Below are 20,823 nucleotides of genomic sequence, written 5' to 3'. Positions count from 1 at the left end.
CTGAGTTATAACCAGACAAGCTCATCACAAGTGTTATCTAGCATTAGCTTTAGATACATTTTATCTCCCTAATTTACAGTGCACATCACCCACTAAAGTGTTCATTGTCTCCCCTTGAGTTTATTAGATTAACTGGGAACCGAGGCTCTGCCCAGCACTATAAATTTCATAGTGTGTATATTGCTAGCCTAGGAGGAGATCAAAATTCCAAATTCCAAGTTTGGCTGGGGGTGGTGGTAGTGGTGGTGGTGGCCAAAGCTGTAATCCCAGCATTTGAGAAGCTGAGGTAGGAAGATCTCCAAGACTTTAAGGCCAGTCTTGTCTACAAAGTGGGCTCCAGGCCAGCCTGGGCTACATAGCAAGACTCCATCTCAGAACAAAACAAAGCAAAACACCCCCTGTCAACTCATGCACGGTTTCTACTGAATGCACGATCATGTTCACATTGGCCTAATGTGAAAAATTACACGTTAAACCATCATCAGCTTGGGACTTATCTAATACTTTTAAAGGCCTAGCCCAGGTACAGCAAGGATGTCAGCTGTCCTACTCTCCATCAACCTATTTCTCCTTTGAAGCATTCTGGCCCTGTGCCCCACCTCTCTGTGGTCAACTCTGCTGCTCACACAGAAGGACTGTGCCCATCTTGGCAGTTCTGGCTGCTTGATGCAGTGGCAAACACTTGTTAATTCATCCACTCAAAGAGACACATGGAGTATCCTTTGCAGATTTCACAGCACTTGGCTTTGGCTTCTGATTCCAGAGTGTTCTGGAGCAAGTCACTTACCCTTTCCAACCCTCACTATCTGACCTGTGAAATGGGGATTAAGGCAACTCTCAGCCCACTCATTTGTGAGAAGGCACTAGAATCATATATGTGAAAGCGTTTTGCAAACTGTGGAGCTCTGGGAAGTGCCATCAGCATCCCATCTTCCTTTGTTTGTGGTGTTGTAGTTTCATGTTTCTGAGAGGTAGTGGCTGGCTCCCGATGGTCCTGAGGGTGCACCGGGATTTTGATAAAATATATGTGGGTTAGTTGGTAGAATGCATTTATATCTACCTCCTTCAATGGAGGATTTACATTGACTCCAACAGGACCAAGCACAGTGAAATAATAACATAATGACTTTGACAGTGACAAGTAACCTTGACAGAGCTCCTACTGCATGCTTGACACCTTGCTAAGAGCTTTTTGATGGCTCCCTCATATAATCTTCACAGTAAGTCCTCAAGAAAGGTACGGCTGTTGACCTTACTGTATAGACGAGGAATTAAGCTGTGTAGCCAGTGGCAGGTCTGCATAGGCAGCAGAAAAGTCGAGAACATGATGAGCCAGAAGCCATAGGCCATCAGAGTCTCAGGCAAACCCAAGCATGCAGGAACAAGTATGCATTGCCATTTGGTACCAGGCCTAGGAGAACATGGCTTTGATTTAGATCAATCCTTAGAAGACTCCTGTGAGGAAAGTATTTGTCTTAGTATCTTTTCCTGTTGCAGTGATCAAATGTCCTGGCAAAGGCAATATAAGAGAGAAAGGGTTTTTTTGGGCTCATAATTCAAGGCACAGTCCATCATAGTGGGGAAGTCAAGGCAGAAGTCGGTCACATCACAGCCACAGTCAGGAAACAGAAAAGGATGAATACATGCTCGAGGCTGCTCAGCACCCTCTCTCTACTTATATACAATCCAGGATCCAGCCAGGGAATGGCACTGCCCATAGTGGACAGGTCTTCCCACCACAATGAACTCAGTCATGATAACCTTTCACAGGTTTGCCCAAGGGCCCCTTTCCCAAGTGTCTCTACATTGGCAAATTGACAGTCAACCCTATCAGAGTCCTCATGTTCATTTTACACGGGAGGGAAGCAGCAACCCCAGAGATCCAATGCCTCTGCCAGGCGACACAGTTAGGGAATGAGAGGCTGGCTTGGGGCTCGGACCCTGCCGTCCATTTGACCCTATCTATGGTCAGCAGTAGGGCTCCCAAGACTTCTTCCAGACAAACAGGAAAAGGATGCTTCCCATAACAGTGCCGGCCATTCTCCATGGGCCTGTTAGTGGGAAGGTCCCTGAGAAGGTCTTCGGTGCCTCTGCCACCTGCACCCACCTGGCTCAGGGATACCTCACTGGAGTGTGACGCCCAGGGTGGGTACTCACAGGCCCTCCCTGTAAACTTCAAGACAACAAAGACTTACAGTACCTATCTTGGCCTTCCCTGCCCCCTACCCATTTTCTCCCCAAAGAAAAATGAAAGAATCTGATAATTACTTCTATCTACCACCCAACTGTACTAATTACCAACCTATTTCTTCACAGTGTGACAGACACCAGCTCTGGAAAACACATAGAGATAAATTAGCACTAATTGGTTTTCCTCTGGCTGTTTGAATTAGTATTTAAAGCTCCAATTACAAAGCAGAATAATTGCTATTAATGTCCTATCGCAGTACAAAAGGCAGTTCTCTCGAGAACCAGCCCAGGTGTATGATTACTCTGATTACAGCATATTTAACCTGGCTCGTTAAGAGGGAGAGGAGCAGACAGTTTCAATATGGCCGACAGGCCACTTCCTGCAGGGCTATGGCTGGAGGGAAGAAAAGGCAAGCAGAGAAGGTGGGAGTGGAGTAGAGGGTGGCGGGGTGCAGGAGCGCGAGCCTACCTGCTCCTTAGCAAAGACCTGCTTGCAGAGACTCTTCGAAGATGTCTGAGAGGATGGCACAGGGGGTGGTGCTTGGTAGTGGTGGTGGTGGTGGTGGTGGTGGTGGTGGTGGTGGTGGTGGTGGTGGTGGTAGGGTGGCTCCGATGTTACTGCCAGATTTGGTACCAGCCGGTAATGGGCCTTCACCCGCAACACCTTCTCCTTGATGGGGTCTCAGCTGACGGCTTCAGGACATGAGCCTGGGCCTCACTCTACCTTCTTTGCTTGCCTCAACCCTCCCACACCTTTTCGTTCTTGCCCCTCTTGTTTCTCTACCAGGGTCCTTCCCTTTGCTGACCAGAGATGGGTATTGGGAGAGATGGAGGAAGGGTGCTCCCTGCGTGCGTTTTGATGACTCTGCAGAGGTGAGCCGAGTGGAGTCCTGGCTTTCTAACTCCTTGGCTAGATGACAAGCCCTCCAGCCTCCACAAGCTTCAGTTACTTGATCTATAAGAGATGGACCACAGTGTCCCTGACCTGTGAGGATCTGCTGAGGAGAGATGTGGGAAAATCCCTTGTGAATCCCAGCACACTGCATCTCTGTTCACTGTGGAACAGCCATGGCCGGAGCTGGACCCTTCTCTTCTCTCTTCAGCCTCCTCTTCCTTTCCCATTAACTTCCTTCCTCCTTTTTGTCTCTTTCTCAGCTTCCACTTCCTCCCTTCCTCTGGGCCTCCTCCCAGATCTCTCTCGGCTCCTCATTCACACTGGGATGCTAAGATCTCAATGAGTTTTCCTTTTCCAAAGCAGCTGCATTTGAGAAGGGAGGGCTATGTTTAACCCAAAGAAATGAGTCACTAATGGTGAACTTTCAGGCAAACTGAGATGATATTTTGTGGGGGAGCCAGGATGTCACAGCGCTCTTCAGAGCCCCCTAGGCAGCTGTCTACTCGCTGACACACACCGGTTTTGGCGCGGGCCTGTGCCAGGCTGAGTCTGAGCCAGGGAAAGAAGAAAGAGGCCCATGGGGACAAGACAGCAAGATAGGAAGCCTTCTGCAGGCACTTAGGCTGCAAAGCCATCTGTGACTGCTGACCTGGATGTTGAGGTCACACGAGGCTTGGTGGTGGTGGAGTCCCATTCTGTAAATGATTGCAGGGAGGAGCATCCCTCAACCGTTTGTCCCCACTAAAGTGCTCAGTTGTGTTTCTGGACTGGTTGTCCCTGAGGCTATCCTAGAAGTTCAGTCTATCTCAGGCCTGCCATTCTTTATCTCCTGATGCCCTGTTTTTCCCCTTGTGGTCACATGGGAAACAGGCCACTCTGAATTCCCTCTACAGGTCTACTCCAGGACCTTGACTTTCACAGCCTTCCCATCTCTTGTCTGCTTTCCTTCTCAAGTCCACCTGACTTTGGTCCTGTCTGTTTTCTCCCTCAGTCATTCTGGGAGAGACCCGTCGCACAGCTAGGGGGTGGTGGCCAAGTTCAGCCCAGCTCTGCATCAAGTTAGCCACACAATAAGCTTTATTTTGCCTTCTCAGCCTCAGTGTCCCACCTGGATTATGAGAGATTGGTCCCAAGGGCTTTTCAAAGGGAAGTTTCTAGCTTTGGGAATTCTCCACTCCTTTCTTCTTTCACCCACCTGGTCTCCTATATCAAGGAGCCTGAATATCTGGGCAGCATCCTTCAGTGGCTCTGGGCCCTCAAGAGCTTTGGTTGAGGGGTTCCCAAGGTTAGCAGTGAGACAGCCACCAGGGTCTGTCTGTGGTGAGAAGTCCCTGGGTGGTCTCTGTTGGGTGGGCCTAGCTGTAGCAGCCCAGGCAAGAGGCAGCCTTGCCAACCAATCCCTCCTTTACAACCATGCTGGGAGGGACGTGCAAGGGCCTGTGGGTGGTGTTCACGTATGGGGGGGGGGATTTCTTTTTAAGAGACAAGGTGGGTGGAATGGGGGAAGCCAGCTGGCTGTGGGCTCTATTTCTACTGACAAGGCTTTACCCTGTAGGTGTGAGGAATTCCAATTAAATATGCAGCCTATTTGTCTGTGTGTGGGAGAGGGTTTGCTGGAGGGAGGGGGATGGAGGCAGCGTCTCTGCGGCATACCAGCAAACCAGAAATTAGCTCCGTTCATCACAGGCGCACGGGGCTTCCCTCAACCCTCCTGTGCACTCGCAGGAGTCGCAAGGAGGAGACAGACAGAGGAAGCTAGAGAGAGGTTGGGGAGGCGGGTTCCCGGCTGGAAGGGCTTCCGGAATTTCTGAGTGGGCAGGAAGGATTGCCCGACTCCTTGGCTCTTGGGGGGGTTTTCCGGATGCTGGCAGCTTGCTCCTCTGGGGCATCTGTCCCCACTGAGGAGGATGGCCAGGGTGGGCTGGGCTCACTCCTGGAAGGGTCTCTGATATACTTGGAGGACTGTCTGAGGATGGGGCAACCACCACTAGCCCAGAGGATCTACTTCCTCCTCTACCTCTTTTCCAAAGAAGCATGTGGGGGGGCCCCAGTTGGGTGATGGTTTCTCTGCAGAAAACACCCCTAAGATGTTGGTTTGAGGATCACGCAGAAGCACTTTAGGGTTACACAGGGCCCCAGGAACTGATGTGAACCTTTTCTTTCCTGTCCCTCGGTTCTCTTATTACTCATAGACAAACAGAGGAAAACACAAGCGCTTTCTAGACTACAAAGACCAATCTGCATTGACCCAGATAGAGCCGGTCTTCTGACAGTAAGTTCACATGGTCTTTGAGGAGGTTTGTGTGAGTGCCTGCATGTGAGACGTTTGATGGGCCAGTGAGCATGGCCGCAGGGATGGTGGGCTAACCTAGTCATTGCCTTTCTTAGTCTTAACAATCAGCCATCAAACCATTGGTCTTCTATTCAGCCGGCCACACTACCATCTTACACCCCACCTACCCATTTCTCCATTGGTTAGGGCCCTGAAATTTTGAGTTTTTTTTTTTTCCCTTAAGGTTGCTGCTCTCCCTGTCTGCTCCCCTCTCCTCTAAATTCACAGCTTATTTCTCAAGGGATGAAAACATACTCCTGTGGCCACCTGGGAAGCAAAGTAGCTGGGTTGATACAAGAGGGGAGGGGGGTTATCAGGTGGCTGTTTTTCTGACCAAGGCATCCAAGATGTTGGTTGAGTCATCCCGTGCTAACCAGCGCCTCCTCTTCTGAGATGCCCCGGTGTGGAGCCCTGCTGAGTATGGAAGGGTTGGCAAGTGGCTTCATGCTCCCTTGAAGGATGGCATGTGGGCACAACTAGGATAGGTTATAATGGGTACCAGGGAGGCAAGTCTGGTAGAGCAATGGGATGTGTGTTGGGCAGAATGGAGAATAGCACCATTGAGTTCTGGTCTAGAAGGAGAGGGCTAAAAAGGAGGCAATTGTGCAGGTAAGTGGGCTGGGCCAGAGCCACCAGTGGGTAGCTGGGAGTCTAGTACCAATTATCCAAGGAGGAGCGCAGACAACAACCTCTGCCCTACCTTCCCTGTGTCCTTCCTTCCTTCCTTCCTTCCTTCCTTCCTTCCTTCCTTCCTTCTGTTTCATCTCTGCTGAACCCCTCCTTTATTCCACCGTTCTCCCCATACCCCAATCTGTAGCACCTCTCACATCTACAGGGTTGGGTGGGGAAAGGGCTTGGCTGCCTCAGGGGAGCCTTGTGGAGCAGAGAAGACAAGACCATTTTTCAGAAGGTGCCCTGTCGGGGTTTTGAGTTCAGTGCCCACAAGATAAGGAGCCAGGGGAGGTGCACCTGTACTAGTCACTGCATCCACTCTGTCCCTTGCCCCTCACTTGATAGAAAAAGGAAATACAGGTAGTAGCTTAGAGGGGAGGGCTAAAGTAGAGGTTGGAGAGCAAGGAGCTAGAGGGGACCAGAGGAGGCCAAAAGCAGAGGACTTGGAGAGGGTGAGGCATCTTCACTTCACTTTGGGAACATTAAGTTGGTAACGTCGGGTTATATGTAAGTTATCTCTGAGAAGAGAGGCAGTCCTTCCTCAGAGCAGATGTTTGTGGGAAATGCTAGAGTGACAATGGTGGACTGAATTCAGACACAGGCCAAGGAACCGTGGAGCTCATCTTGAGTCCTCTTCAGCCGATGTGAAGAACACTCTGGACCACGAGGTGAGGGACAGTGCTATGGCACTTCCTACACTCTTTTCCCAAGCACCTGCGACATGTGATTCTATGTGTTATGTGGCTCCCACAGATGACATCAGCACTCCCTCTAGGAACTCACTGACGAAAGAAAAGCATCTCTGGGGAGGGAGACATACCTCCTCATCATCTCTTTTTCGCTGCCCAAGATGTGAGCTAAATGGTACCCGCCCTTGTTTTAAGGGAGAAAGAATTTGTTTTGACTCATATTAAAGAGGGTACTGCCCCATCATGGGAGGGAAGACCTGCCAGCTAGAGTGGAAGGGATTGGTGGTGTGACTTTTTCACATCTTGTGGTTCAGAGGTAGAGGCAGAGGCAGAGGCAGAGAGCTCTGGTTGGAAATGGGACTAGACTATAACCCCAAACGATCTGTACCCAGGGACCGCCTCTACCAGCCACATCTCCTACCCTAAAGGTCCCAGAGCTCCCCCAAACAGGTGTTCACACCGCAGCTTATGGTAGGAGATATTTTACATTCAAACTATAATATTTCACCCCTGACCCTCAGGGACCAGGACAGATGAGCTATTCAGGACTGAGATATTTCTCCAAGCCCAGCCACAGCAAGGCATGATCCTTCCCCTTGGCAGTACTTCCCAGAGGGAAATCCCCCTAGTCAGGAGGTTGGAGAACAGCTGGGCTAACATTACACTGCTAAATGATGTTAGGAATGACTGCAAGCTTGGGTACCTGGGTAGCTTAAGCCACAGGTAGGATTTGTACTGCATTGGGGGAGGTGGTGGGTAAGAACTTTCTAGACTATGAGGAATCCTTGAACCAAAGTCAAGGATGGATAGGGACGAGGTTGGCTGTGCAGGACCCTCATCTGTCGAGGCATCTGTCGAGCTACATTGGACAGGCTCTGCCTGTAACAACCCGAAGACAACCAGGGAACGCCTCCCCAGTCATGTTGCTCCCAGGGTCCTCTGATGTTGCTACTACAGCATGCCTGTTGCTCCAGAGCTGGTGGTGGCTGGGGCACGGGGAAATGTGAATGGCAGAGGTGCTCCCGGCCCCCAGCCTCCATCTTGAGCGGGAGGAGAGAACCCGACCACGAGGTGTTTTCCAGACTCCAGGCAGGCGCTAGGGATAACCTTGTAGGAGGGAGGGAGAATCCAATTAGACATGCAAGGCTGGGAGCTGTGTGGTGAGTGGGCAAAGCTTGAGTCTCGCTTTCTGGCTTCCCTGGCCCTCAGTGGGATGTGACAGCTTGGCTCCCTCATGGCAGCCCCTCTCGTCCCATTTTCCTCTCCAATCACTGTGCTCTGACCACCACCCTATCTAACTTGGAGTGTAGTCATGACAGAATGAGCCCTGAGTCAGCCACACCTAAAGGGAATGATAACCACTGTTCCCTTCTCTTCATTTGCCTCTAACTTTGGGTAGGGTGCTGCCTCCTGCTCCCCTGGGAGTTTCATACCCATACTTCCCTCTTCCATTTCTCTGAACTTTGCATAAAGTGCCTGTTTTATCCCCTCTACTTGGCCTTGACACAAATAGTGACAAGTGACCTTGTTCCTTCTGGAATCATCATCCCAACTGTCCCTAACAGCCAACTAGATGAGTTACCATCTGAGCCTGGACCTTTCTGCCTCCAAGGTATCCCCATTATCCTTACTGAGGGACATTGTAGTAGACACCTAAGCATGTTGGTAGGAAGTGGCTTACTGTGACCTCGGACAGACCCCTGACCTCCTCAAGCCTTCAGCAGCTGGTCCCTCCCATTTGAGGATCCAGGGAGGGGAAGAGCCTGTTGGTGGAGCTTCTACTGTGATGGGTGGGCCCAAGCAGCAACCTTCCTCCCTGGCCCCTGGGTAGAAGTTTCTGGAAGTATTGTTTGGTTGGATGCTGAGTACCAACTTCATTTCCAAGCCTCTTGATGGTCTACCTGGCCCTTCTCTTCCAGCTCTGCTGGGGCTATCTGAAGGGGGCTTTTTTGGGAAGGTAAGATCTGTGGTTAGTCTTAGCACCCCTCCAAGAGTCAGAGCTCGACACTGCCCAGGTACTTATTCCTCTGTCATTTCATTAGACTGTCCTCAGAGGTGTGAGGAACTCCAATTAGACATTCAGCCAGCCTGCTTGTGTGGGGGCCTGGGCTGTGGGGGAGGCTCCGTTGAGCTGGTGAGGTGACTAATCCTCACACAACACCAATTATGAGCCTCTAGGGAGGAGATGTGGGAAGGTGAGGGGGTGGGGGAGGCAGGGAGGTGGGAGGAGGGGCTTTCCTCACCCAGTTAGCTGCCTCTGGGCAAACGTGCCTGTGGTGGTGGCCAGAGTGTGCAGTCCTCAGAAATCAGAGCCACAGGGACTCAGCTTCCTCACAGAAAGGGCCACACCGTGTGGTGGGGTCCAAGGCACCCACCCCATGTTTGGATTCTCTCTTTGAGGACCAGGCACTCCTCCTCACAACTCCAAGGTGGCCCCAATTTAAAACAAACAAACAAACAAAAAAAACAAACCAAAAAACCCCAAAAAACAAAAAAAACCAAAAAACCAAAACCAAAAACAGTATCTGAGCTACAGAGAAGCCAGTGACATATCAAAAGTCACTTAGCTAAGAGGTGGTGGGGTCGGACGAATGTGTGACTATTAAGGCTGGTGGGTTTCATGCCGTCCTGAGTTTAAAGGTCACAAGTACCTTCTGTCCCCATTCTGTGGGGAGACTAGACATGCAGGGAGATAGCTAGCTAGGGTGGGTTCCTGGAAACCCCCCCCACACACACACACTCTGCTTGCCCACTATGAGCAGAGTTCTTGGGAATCTGGGCAGTGTCTCTACTGAGATGTGTATCCGTTTGGCTTAAACATCCCCAGGCCTGGGCTTCACACTAGGAAGGGCCAGGAGAGCCAAGTCGCCAACAAAAGAGATTTAGCCTGCTCTTGAAGTTCAGTAGCAAATGTAAGAGGTGCTGAGGGGCCCAGAAGAAAACAGAATTGGCTCACTGGGCTTGGGAGAGGCTGGATTTGAACCCTCATCTGGAGCAGAGTGAAAGGAGATATGCCCTTAGGGGAAGAGACAGTATCAGAGAAGACAGGGGGCTGGGGCCTCTGTAGAGCCATCTCAGCCCTTGTCCCTCAGTCTCTGCTAAGAGCTCAGGCCCTTTATCCCTGGGCACCCTGTTAAGGGGAGGCCTGAGAGAAGGGCAGGAATCAAAGCTTTAAAAGCAGCAGAGGGCTCTGGGAAAATACGTGGTGGGTTTCCAAACCTGCATGACCGTTTCTTTTGAGGCATTTGCACATGGAAAGCAGTGGACTGCTTCCCTTTCCCAGAGAGAACCAAGGAGAGGGACCAGGGCTTAAACTAGCCCACCGGGGGACATGTAAGATGCATTCTTGAAGAGGACTGGCTGGGCACAGCACCAGGGCAGTCTCTAGGGAGTCTTGACTTTTTCAGCTGGAGGCGGGGTATGGATTATAGTCACCTTCCTCGTGGCAAAAGCCCTTGTTTTCCAGACCTTTCCTGTAAAGTCCAGGGCAGCCCATGCCTTGTAATACATTTGTCCAAGACTAGAGAGATGGCTTAGTGATTAGGAGCATGCGCTGCTCTTCCAGAGGACCTGAGTTCGATTGCAAGCACGCACATCAGGCAGCTTACAAACTGCCCGTAACTCTAGGACCTGGGCATCTGATAGTTCTAGAGTCCGGGGACCTCTGCATTCATGGCAACAAACCTACTGCCTTCACATACACATGATTAAAAACAAGATACATCTTTAAAAAACGAAACTACTTGATCGGAGGAGTCTCCTTTTATAAGATGGCAAAATGCGTAGCAGGGGGAACTGAGGCATTTGTGGCCCTTCCTGAGCCCCAGTGAGGGATTTGGGGGTCTGACATAACATTTCATCAATCTTTTAAGGCCTCTTGAGAAGATTCTTTTGAGAAGAGAGGCAGATCCCCAGGTGGGAACTTTTGGGCCTGAAGGGTTAGGGTTAGGGTTGGTCCACCCAGCCACATGTCTACTGGGTGGTTGGGAACCTTCAGCTGGAGAAACATGGATGGAGGAAGCTCAAGTGTTGGGTACATTTCTCAGGTCCCAAGCATGACCCGCATTCCCTGTGGTTTCTCCCTTGGCATGGAGGAAATACCTCCCTTCGTGCCATGCTGCCCTTAAGTCATCCTAGCGAGTTACCCTAGCAGCCTTCTGGGTACCCCCTACATCTTCAGGCAAAGGAACCACCCAGCTCAAAGTCTGAGAACATTCCCCCAAAGTCTCACAGAGAGCAAACAGCAGTGTTGGGCATCAAACCTGGGTTTGTGTTTTCTGAGAAGGCAGCCCTTGACCCTGGGATGGTAAGTAAATAACCCCTTACTCCCCGTTGGGCTGACCTCCGGTGGAGGGACAGAGTTCCCAGAACCACCACTGTCTGGTGGGGTACGTAGTGGGGCATGGCGATCCCTTTTCGGTTCTTTGCCTTGCCCACCATGTTGGGTTGCCCTCAGCAGGTGGGCGGCCTCTCTTGTCAGTCCTGTGGAGGAGTTAGGAGTTCCGGGAGAATAGGAGGGGGCCGGGGCTGATGGAAACTCCCAGGCACGGGGCTGGGAGTGGGGAGGAGGGACACGGGGGTGGGTCCAAGGCTTTTCCCCACACTTCCTCAGGGATCGCTTTACATAACCAGGCCTGCTTAGTCACTGCTTTTTACTTTTTTTTTGGAAACAATTTTCTCAGCATCACAGCTCCCCGTCTCCATCCCTTACTAGTCACCGGTGCTAGGGAAGTCCCTTTTCTCCTGTTCCCTAGGCAACCCAGCACATTTGCCTTTCAAATGCTCCAAGGCCTGGGCGGGGGTAGGAGTTCCCTCCCCCTGTACCCAGGCCTCCCACACAGCCACTCCTGCCTCAGTTGGCATGTCAGGTGGCCCAACTGCCAGAGACATCTGGGGAGACCAAACTCTTGTGCCTGGCTTTGGACCTCTTTCTGGACCCTCTGGCTTAGGCCCCCAGCCCCCAGCCCATGTCTGGAGATGCCCATATGGGGCCTTTGGATGTGGCTGGCTCTCCTCCTTCTTCTCTTGGGGAGAGAAAGCAGGCCAAGAATCCCTGCGAAGTGACAAAGCTGGGTCTGTCTCAACAAGGCCCAGGGGACTTGAGGACTGTAGAGGACATGCTGCCTGCCGTTATACCTCACGAGAAGGGCCGACCTAGTGTCTTGGCTCCTTTCCTCTCAGTATGGGGAGTGAATATGGACTGAAGTCTACTTCCTTGCTCCTCTTTGGCTCTCTCAAAAATCCCCATGGCAGCCTTGGCTACACAGCAGTGCCCAGTGACTTGGGAAAATTACTGGGGTGGTAGTAGGTCTCTCACGAGGTAAGAAACACAGGGCAGAGAATTCAGAAGGCCTGACCTTGTGTGCCTCCTCCACTTCCTTACAAAAGACCATCGTGTGTGTGTGTGTGTGTGTGTGTGTGTGTGTGTGTGTGCCTGCAGGCTCATGCATGTGAGAGCTGGTTGTCTCCTATCACCTGGGTCCTGAACTTAGTGGCAAGCACCTTTACCCATTGAGCCATCTCACAGACCCCCCTTAATGCTGGATATAATGATGCTATGAATTAAGGGGCTTGACGCTATGAATTAAGAGCACTTGTATGAAGTATAAAAACAGAGATGCAGTATTATAGATCACATGGAATCCTTTTGCTTCTTCATTCAACACACATTTGTGGGATACCTACTATGAGTTAAGTGTTGTCCAAGTCTTTAAAACCATTAGATCCAGACCTCTGCCTCTAGCAGATGGGTGACTGTCCAGGTCACCCATCAGGGTGTGTTAGAGAGCAGTAGTAGTCTTCACATAGGGACCGTGGACCTCATGTGGAAAGTCTCACACACTCCCAGAGGAATGCTAATTAGGGCAAGGTCTTGAGAATGTCTGGGAACCATGAACAGATTCAGTAGATTGGCAAATGGGTAGAAATGGAAAACTTCTATACATTTGAGTAACTTTGAATGGGTGCTTCATTAGGGCAGTGGTTCTCAGCCTTCCTAATGCTATGACCCTTTAATACAGTTCCTCATGTTTAGGTGACTGCCCCCAACCATAAAATCATTTCATTGCTACTTCAAAATTATAATTTTGCTACTGTTGTGAATTGTAATGTAAATATCTGATAAGCAAACCCTGTGGAATGGTTATTCCACCCCCAAAAGGGTTGAGACATGCTGCTCTAGGGAGAAACCACCACTTGTATCTCATTGGGGTCTCTGATTGTCTAGAAGGTTCTCTAGAGGCTGACCCAGTTTCAGAAGCAGCAGGGCTTGAGGTTACCCTAAGAAGGAAAGCTACACCAGCTCTCACACACCTGGAGCTTAGACTGTAGTGACCTGGCCAGTCTTCCAGATCTCCCAGTCTTGCCACAGCCAGGGCCATAGGGAAGGCCTGTGGCAGGGAGAGGTCAGCTATCTCAGGCCCAGCCTCTGACAGGGAGCCCTGGCAGGCATCTGCTTCATGAAGGAACTCTACTGAAAAGGGCACCCCCAAATTGGGGGAGACTATGGAAGCTGGGCTCCTGCTGTTCTGGAATTAAGTTTGGGCAACCAGGTTCTCAGGATCTACTCCCTACCCTGCTTCAAACCTTTTTATATTTTGATGTTTCCCAGTCCTTTCTTGAGACTAAGTAGGCACATGTAGCTGTTTTCTTGGTCCTTCAAGTTGCCTCTAAGGAAAAATGGGTGCGGCTGTCCTGTCAGGTTAGAAGCTATCGATGGCACACACTTCCTTAGATTTCCACAGGACCATTTCTTCCTGGCCATTGGTTTCTGTTTGCACCACCTCCATGGGTACTGACATTTGGATGGACCTCTTGAGTCTCACAAAGGGCAGGGCCCCCAACAACAGCCTCTTAGATGTCCTTGCAGGCCCCCAACAGCAGTTTTGGGGCTGGTGGTCAGGTGCCCAGTGAGAGGCCTGTAGGTTCCAAGCAGACCAGAAGTCTATGCTTCAGACATAATTCAACCTGGGGCCATGTTCTTTAAGCAAGACCTCAGCCTGGTGATCATTAGGCTGACAAATGAACAATGCTCGCATGACATGTGCCGGTCTCTGAGTGCCTCTCACTTTCGGGGAACAGAGTTTGGAGTCAGACCTTTAGGAAGGCTCAGAGTGACTCTCACTGCCCCCCTGTAACCTCCTCGGGTCTCAGTGACTATACTAGTGGCAGGTTGAGGACATCAGTTCTAGGCTGTTACGAGGGTTACAGAGACAGCCTTTTGGCATGCAGCAGTACCCTATGTTGGCTAGTTCTTTTTTGTTCCTGACACCCATGTCCCCAGTGCTGAATGCATAGTGATATTCAGGGACCATAGGACAGCTTAGTGGAGGAAGTGGAGATGGGGTTGAAGGAAGAACCACAACACTAAACACAAACCACAGCCTTGGACGGGAGGATGGGCTCAGAAACCAGAGGCGGAGAAGACTCTAGAAACAAGCAGCAAGAGACAGCCTAGTTCTCTTGTGGCACCTTGATTTTTATGGAAACTGAGGCAGAGGAGTGGCCAGGACAGGTCTCCTCACCTTGAATTCTGACCCCGTTGCCAACGTCCTGACCTCCTGTCCTGGGAGCGGTGCCAGGCCTGGGTGCTGCCAGGCGGGAGCTTGATTTAGCACAAGCCTTGTTAAGAGAAACTAATTAACAAACCTGCATTTAAATAAGCAGCTGCCTGGGTGTTTGTAACCACCGCCTTATTGAATTGTGACAAGTTATTAGCCCTTGCATGTTAAATGAAACAGAAGCATCCAGGAAAAACCCCTAAATCCAATCTGCATAAAGCAGATTCCTGCGGAGAAAATGACGGGCGGCGGCAAAAAACTGATTCACTCTGCTGCTTGGGGAGAACTCCAGGCCTTCACTCTGGGTTACATAACCCTCTGTCAACAGTGACGACACCAAGGAGAAAAGCGTTGAAGCGCTATGGAGAGGACCATCAGAGACACCTTGGGCTCCACCCAGAGTTCAGCCGCCTTTTCTGGGTGGTATAGCCGTATCCAGGTCCACACGATGCCTGCAGGTGCCCCTTGGTCATGTGGCTGTCACTATGCCGGTTTCTCAGTCAGCACCATGGTGTGTCCACCTTTGCTACTCAGTTCTACTCTGCTTGTCCTGTATCTGCAAGTTGCAGTGGGATGGCAGAGCAGATGAACATAACTTCATGTAAGAAGGGTCTCTTTGCATTTTCTTTAATTGATGGGAGCGTGTGAGCAAAGGTCAGATTCAGTGCTGCCCTGGTTCACTGAGAAAAAAAAAAAAAAGTCATCAGCTTTCAATGATCCCTAATCAAGGATACCAGTCCTTAGAGAAGAGGTCTGGGAGTTCCTTGTCCCTGTGAGACACCTTTGGGAATCTGGCCGGGACCTTTCCTGGTCACTCCAGTTCAAAGCCCAGGTCACAGCTGAGGTTTTATCAAGATTCCAGACTGAAGGCAATACATCGGGCGGGGAAGACAGAGGGGCGGGATATTTTGGAACATTTCTTTCTGGCCACAGATGCTGTTCTTTAGGAGAGGAGGCTTGAGAGAAATGCTGGGAGGGGGTGGCAAGATGGTCAGAAGTACAACTGAGTCAGAGGGACTCAACTCTGTCCAGCTTCCTCCTTGAAAATGAAGACAACTGGCCAGCAGGCAGGCTCCTTGGGGTCCATAACGGAGGAAGTTGACAGCGCTAACAGAGAAGAGGGAGGAAATGGGACCAAGAGATGAACATAGAGCAGCTTTGTGGCTGCCTGCTAGTGGAGTCTGGAGACAGCAGTTGCATAGGTAAGGGGGCAGACAGTGGAGACAAGAGGAGCTGGGTTTAAATCTCTGCTATATGACTCTGGATGAAGGGATTGACTTCTCTGGACATCGATTCCTGTGTGTCGTTCAGAGCTCATGAAGGTGTTTCAGTGTGGTGGGAAAGGGAAATGCTAATTCTTCCATTCTGGAGGATTCTGGATTAGCAATACCAGCATGGGAGCCCCTAAATACACTGTTGTATCCTGTGCATGTCCCCCTTAGAATGAAGTTGGGATGTGTGGAGGATGGCTTGACATATTATTGGACATCTGAAAACCCATCTCTTACTGTTGCTGTTGTTACTGTTTAACAAGTGGCTAAGGCAGCTTGAGGGTGCAGGAAGGAAGCCTTTTCTTCAGTCTTGTCAAACCTTCAATGCTCACTCATCAGACAAATGTCTCTGACACAGCTCCATGCTACAGGAAAGGGAGCAGAGAAAGAGTGGGGATGGCCGGTGGCCCTTCATAGGAAAAGAGCTGTTCCCTTGGGTTGGATCCCATGTTCATGGGAGAAGTCTTCACTAGTGGGCCCTTTAGAGAATATCCCCAAGATGCCTCACTCAGAAGGCAATAGGATGGGAGTTTTAGAAGAATAGATATAGTGAGGAGAATTGAGAGCTGAAGGGCTGCTTTAGACATGGAAGTCGGGTTATCATGTAGAGTGTATACTGGAGAAGTAAGCAGAAGACAAGAATTACAGCAGGTCTTAAGTTTCCAAATGACCTTTTCTGATGACTGCTATTATTCAGGCCTGGGAATTGTCAGAAGTAGAGGAAGCAGGCGAGGGTGGCAGTGCTTACTCTGACAGACGAGGGTGATTTCCGTGGTACCCATACCCTCTCATTGAAGTCAGAAACAACTCTTGGTCTAGACTTCCAGTTGGCTGGTAATGGCAGGGAGAAGAGGATTTACTAGGTCACGATAATATTGGCTCTTTAGTCCACAAACACACACTGGGGTTAGGTCCTCTCCAGTGCTGGAACCTCGTGGGAGATTCAGGGAAATAAACTGCCATGACCTCTAAATGTGCTGCTCTACTGAACTTCAGGCTGGGGTACTGTGCACACTTTGGGGTACCTGGCTTCCTAAAAGGCCTGCCTTAGGAGATAAGATGTTTATGGTCAACCTCACAGGATGCCCTAGGCAGGTGAGCGGGGAGGTACGGGCGGGAACAGGCAAAGTTGAACTAGTATTCTGTCTTATGCACCCTGAAAGCCTTGTAGGGTGTACAGGGTGAAATAGGTCATAGGCCTACCTGGGGAACCATGGACAGAGGTAGGGGATGCGTGGCTGAAGTCTTTGGGAGTAGAGCCACTTTTGTTGGGAAGCACAGTGGGGAAGGGGTCCTGGGAAAACTAATCAAGACAGGGACAGTCAGGCAGTGGGAGGTATCTGGGAAGGATAATGGGGTGGGGTGGCTGGCCAGGGAGTGAAAGGAGAGCCCTGGTAGCTCATGGAGACAGCTCTGCAATAGGAAACATCTCCTAACTATGCTGGAGATGTCCCTGGGATAAGAACCAACATGTTTGCACAGAGAGGGCTGAAGGAGGAGCAGTTTATTGGGGGGAAAGATATGTGAGGGGTGATGAAGGAGCCCTCTGTAGGCCAGTATCTCTCGGAGTCAGCATGGCTGTGGAAGACAGAGGAAGATTCCAGAAGCCTGAGTTATGGCAGTGGGGTTGGGGGTGGACAGGCTGGGCAGTTGGGGGATTCAAAGACGGTCTGTTACTTCTTAGCTGTGTTAGGTCTCACACACTTGTGAGGAGTGCCCAGGACAAATACTTGACTATACATCTACCAGGCTTCAGTTTAGCCATGTACAATGTACAATGTACAATGTACATTGTACAATGGAGGGGCTAGAGCCATAGCCTCGTTTTATTTCTCTTCAACCCCCTTCAAATATGGCCGCTAGAATTCTAAACAGATAGAAATTCTAAACCCTGGATGGTGTTTTAGTAATGTGTACCATCAAGCCTTTGAACACATGAAGCTCCTGCCATCTGAGGTTGAAGCTAAGAAAGCGGCCATAGAGGTGAATGAAGAGTTATCTACTCACGTGTTCATTGTAGCCTTGGTGATAATTATATATGTTTGAGGAAAAAAAAATGAGACACAGCCTAATGTCCAACAGTAAAGGATTGGCTGAGGAAATTATAGTACATCCATATGGTAAACTACTTCTGCAGTAAAAATCATGGTTCGGAGGATTATGTGTTGACATGGGAAAATGTTAATGATATATTGCTAAGTAAAAAAAGCCGACTACATTACGGAACGTACAGTATGATACATTCATTTTCAAAATTTTTGATTAGGACACAGACCAAATCTTTAATTAATGTCATTTTTTTCTCCTTCTCTTGGCAAGCAAGAGGAGTATTATCTGGAATAATGTAACCAGAAAATGAAACAGAGAGACAGAGTCCCACACTGAGTGTGTCACGTGGAGTTTTAGAATCATTAGGATAGAGAATAAGCTGTTGGCAAGTCAAGGAAGTGGAGGAGCAGAGAAACTATGGGGTTTCGACAAGTGGAAACTACCCTGGGTTCGGGGACTCAGGCATTTCACTTTGCAAATGGTTAGGTTTGCTTGGATGTTCAGGCCAGCTAGTTGGAATGAAGGGGATGCTGTGCCAAGACCTAGGGTCTCTCAACTTCCAGTTTATGCTAATATATTGCTACCTCTCACAGAAACTATGTTGATCTTTATAGGGGACCCCATTTCTAAGCTTCCTGAACTGAGATGGGGGTTTCCGCCATCCTCCATCATTGGATATCTATGTAAGTCAGAAGGTGGCAGGGTGGTGCCTGAGACCATAGCATAGTTTTAGGTGACTTCTCTAGGGATGCTGGGGCCTATGGAGCTGATATTATGCCTCAAAGGGAAACTAGTATCTGGGTACTCATTAGCTAGGCATCACAGGTTTTCCAAAGAACGTACCTCCAGGTTCTCAGGTACTTACTGAGGTGATTTTCCTTCCTTAAAATGGGTTTCTTCATTCTCAATTGGCTAACTTACCATTCAAGGCAACATTCATCTTAGCTGACTTCAGCTCTGAGACATGGTTCAACTGTAGGTGGTTTTGGCTCTTGTGGTCATGGAGACCTGTGGCCTTCTTTTTCACTCAGTTGGACTACTGTGTCACAAACTACAGTTTGTGACATTTTCCTGCTTCTACCTTGAGTCTTAAGCAGGCAGAGGAATCCTGTTAGGACCTCTGTAAAATGTGTCCCTTCTCTGCTCACATGCCCCAAGAGCTCCTGATAGACTCACCAGAATTGTGGAGCTTGGCCAGGCCTGCCTACTATATTTGCCCTTTCACCTCCCCCTACCTTGGTCTGAGCTTACTCTCCTGAAGCTACAGCCTCCCAGCACCACCTTGGACACCCAGAGATATACTTGCCTTAGGCTCTTGTCATTGGTTGGTTCTTCTCAGACACCTCCTAGATATCTGTAGGCCCCTCCCCCAATTCCTTGACATTTTCATTCCAATGTCACCTCATGGGGAGACCCTCCCTGGCATAGACTGTAGCTCTTACCTCACTCTGCAGTCCTGTTCCTGAGTACAGACTACCTACCATACTTTGCATTGGTTTTTATTTTTTAATTTTGGTCATGGTGTTGGGGACTGAGCCCAGGGCTATGTGCTTGACTGCCACACATTCTACTACTGGGCTATGGCCTCAGCTCTCTGTTCTTTTATTTTGAGACAGGGTCTCATTAAGTTGCCAGGTTGGCCTTTAACTCACTCTAGAGTCAAGGTGGTCTTCTTCCTGTCTCAGCCTTCTGACTGACTAGGATTGCAGGCCTGTGCCACTAGCCAACTGCATTGCTCTCTCTCTCTCTCTCTCTCTCTCTCTCTCTCTCTCTCTCTCTCTCTCTCTCTCTCTGTGTGTGTGTGTGTGTGTGTGTGTGTGTGTGTATGTGTATGTGATGTATGCATGTGTGTGTGCAATTGCACATGCTCTTGAGTGTACACAGAGGCCAGGTGAGGACACCGGATGTTCTTTCTGTCACTTCCCACCTTGTTTCCTTGAGACAGGTCTCTCACAGAACCTGAGACTTGCTGCTTTGTGGCATGTCAGTAAGCCCCCAGGAGCTGTCTATCCCCAGTTAGGAGAGCACTCAGAGGAGGGTTTAGGTCTGTTCAGTGTTCATGGGTAAAAAATGGAAGCAAAATTGCAGGTACAAGTTCTGTTTCCACCCCAGACTGTTCCCTGCCCCTCCTCCCCCAGCAGCCCTGGAACTCCAGTCTCTACTGCATATACCCCAAAGGCTTCTTTTGTTCCTGTCCATTACTGTAAGTGCTGTGTGCTGACTAATTGGCCCATTTAACTTCTCATTCATTTATTTATCACAGCCATCGGCACAGACCTAGACACAGTTTCTTTTTAAGCAGACCCCAAGTCCGTAGAACACAAGTGCCTTTAGGACTGTCTGTCCCCATAGCAAATGGAAAACTATTCTGAGAGACAGATATAGGAAGTCAGGGGAGAGGGCCAGGGAAGAGGTAGACCAGTAAGTTGCTGAAAGTGTGTGTGTGTGTGTGGGTGCAGGGGGTAGGTAAAACAGGAAACACCATGGCTATTCCTGGGTTGCTATGGCTGGTTGAGATTTTGGGGTATCTGGGGTTAGGGAGGACACAACTGAACTGGAGCCTGTCTTCGGAGGGTCTTGAGCTATCTCTGAAGACTTGCTGGTACAGTCCCCACTTGTACATTTTACAGGCTTCTGGAGAAAGGGGGAGTTGGCTCCTCTCAGCAAACAGACGGGGTTTAATTGCTGTTACTGTCAGTGTAGTTGCAAATATCATATAAAAAGGGCTTTTTGGCTAATTGTTTTTAGGATAAAAATTCAAGAACTATGTATAGATATTATGCATCCAAGGGATCTTTAAAGATCAAACTGTTTCTATTACCCTTCAACACAGTCTTTAGCATGAGGCACTGAGAACTGTGAGTGCCTGGGATATGCAATGATCCCTCAGGGCTTTGAGATGCTGGATCGGTGTGACAGAAGTCACTTTCTTTTGCTGTGGTACTAGGATGAAGAGACAGCTAGCAACTTTTGGTTGACCAGAGGTCCAAAAGAGTAAAGCTGGTAATTCACAGGTACCCTTACCCTCGGGGACTAGTTTCCCATGGACAACCTTACCCCCAGCTCCGCCCCCTCCCCTGAGCACCCAACGAGGAGCTGAATTGTGTGGGCTTCTGGGGTGGGATAGTGAAATGGGCTACAGTGTGCACTGGGCTCCTGGACAGAC

The 20,823-nt window shown here is 49.8% G+C and overlaps 1 protein-coding gene and 1 long non-coding RNA gene across 2 annotated transcripts in view; one reads left to right on the top strand and one right to left on the bottom strand.

Moving 5' to 3' along the window:
- Nucleotides 1-8,890, top strand: part of LOC118239648 — a 30,844-nt gene extending 21,954 nt beyond the window's left edge. Inside the window, exon 3 of the long non-coding RNA XR_004772369.1 lies at nt 5,278-8,890. This is a non-coding gene — a long non-coding RNA (uncharacterized LOC118239648). The remainder of the gene's footprint in view (nt 1-5,277) is intronic.
- The window catches only part of Pebp4 (phosphatidylethanolamine binding protein 4), a 204,504-nt gene that overhangs the window by 53,649 nt on the left and 130,032 nt on the right, over nt 1-20,823 (bottom strand). The window lies entirely within an intron of this gene.

This window comes from Cricetulus griseus, assembly GCF_003668045.3.
Source record: "Cricetulus griseus strain 17A/GY chromosome 1 unlocalized genomic scaffold, alternate assembly CriGri-PICRH-1.0 chr1_1, whole genome shotgun sequence".
Taxonomy (NCBI): Eukaryota; Metazoa; Chordata; class Mammalia; order Rodentia; family Cricetidae; genus Cricetulus; species Cricetulus griseus.
Note: the sequence above shows the minus strand (reverse complement) of the source record. Positions and strands in the feature narration are given on the sequence as shown.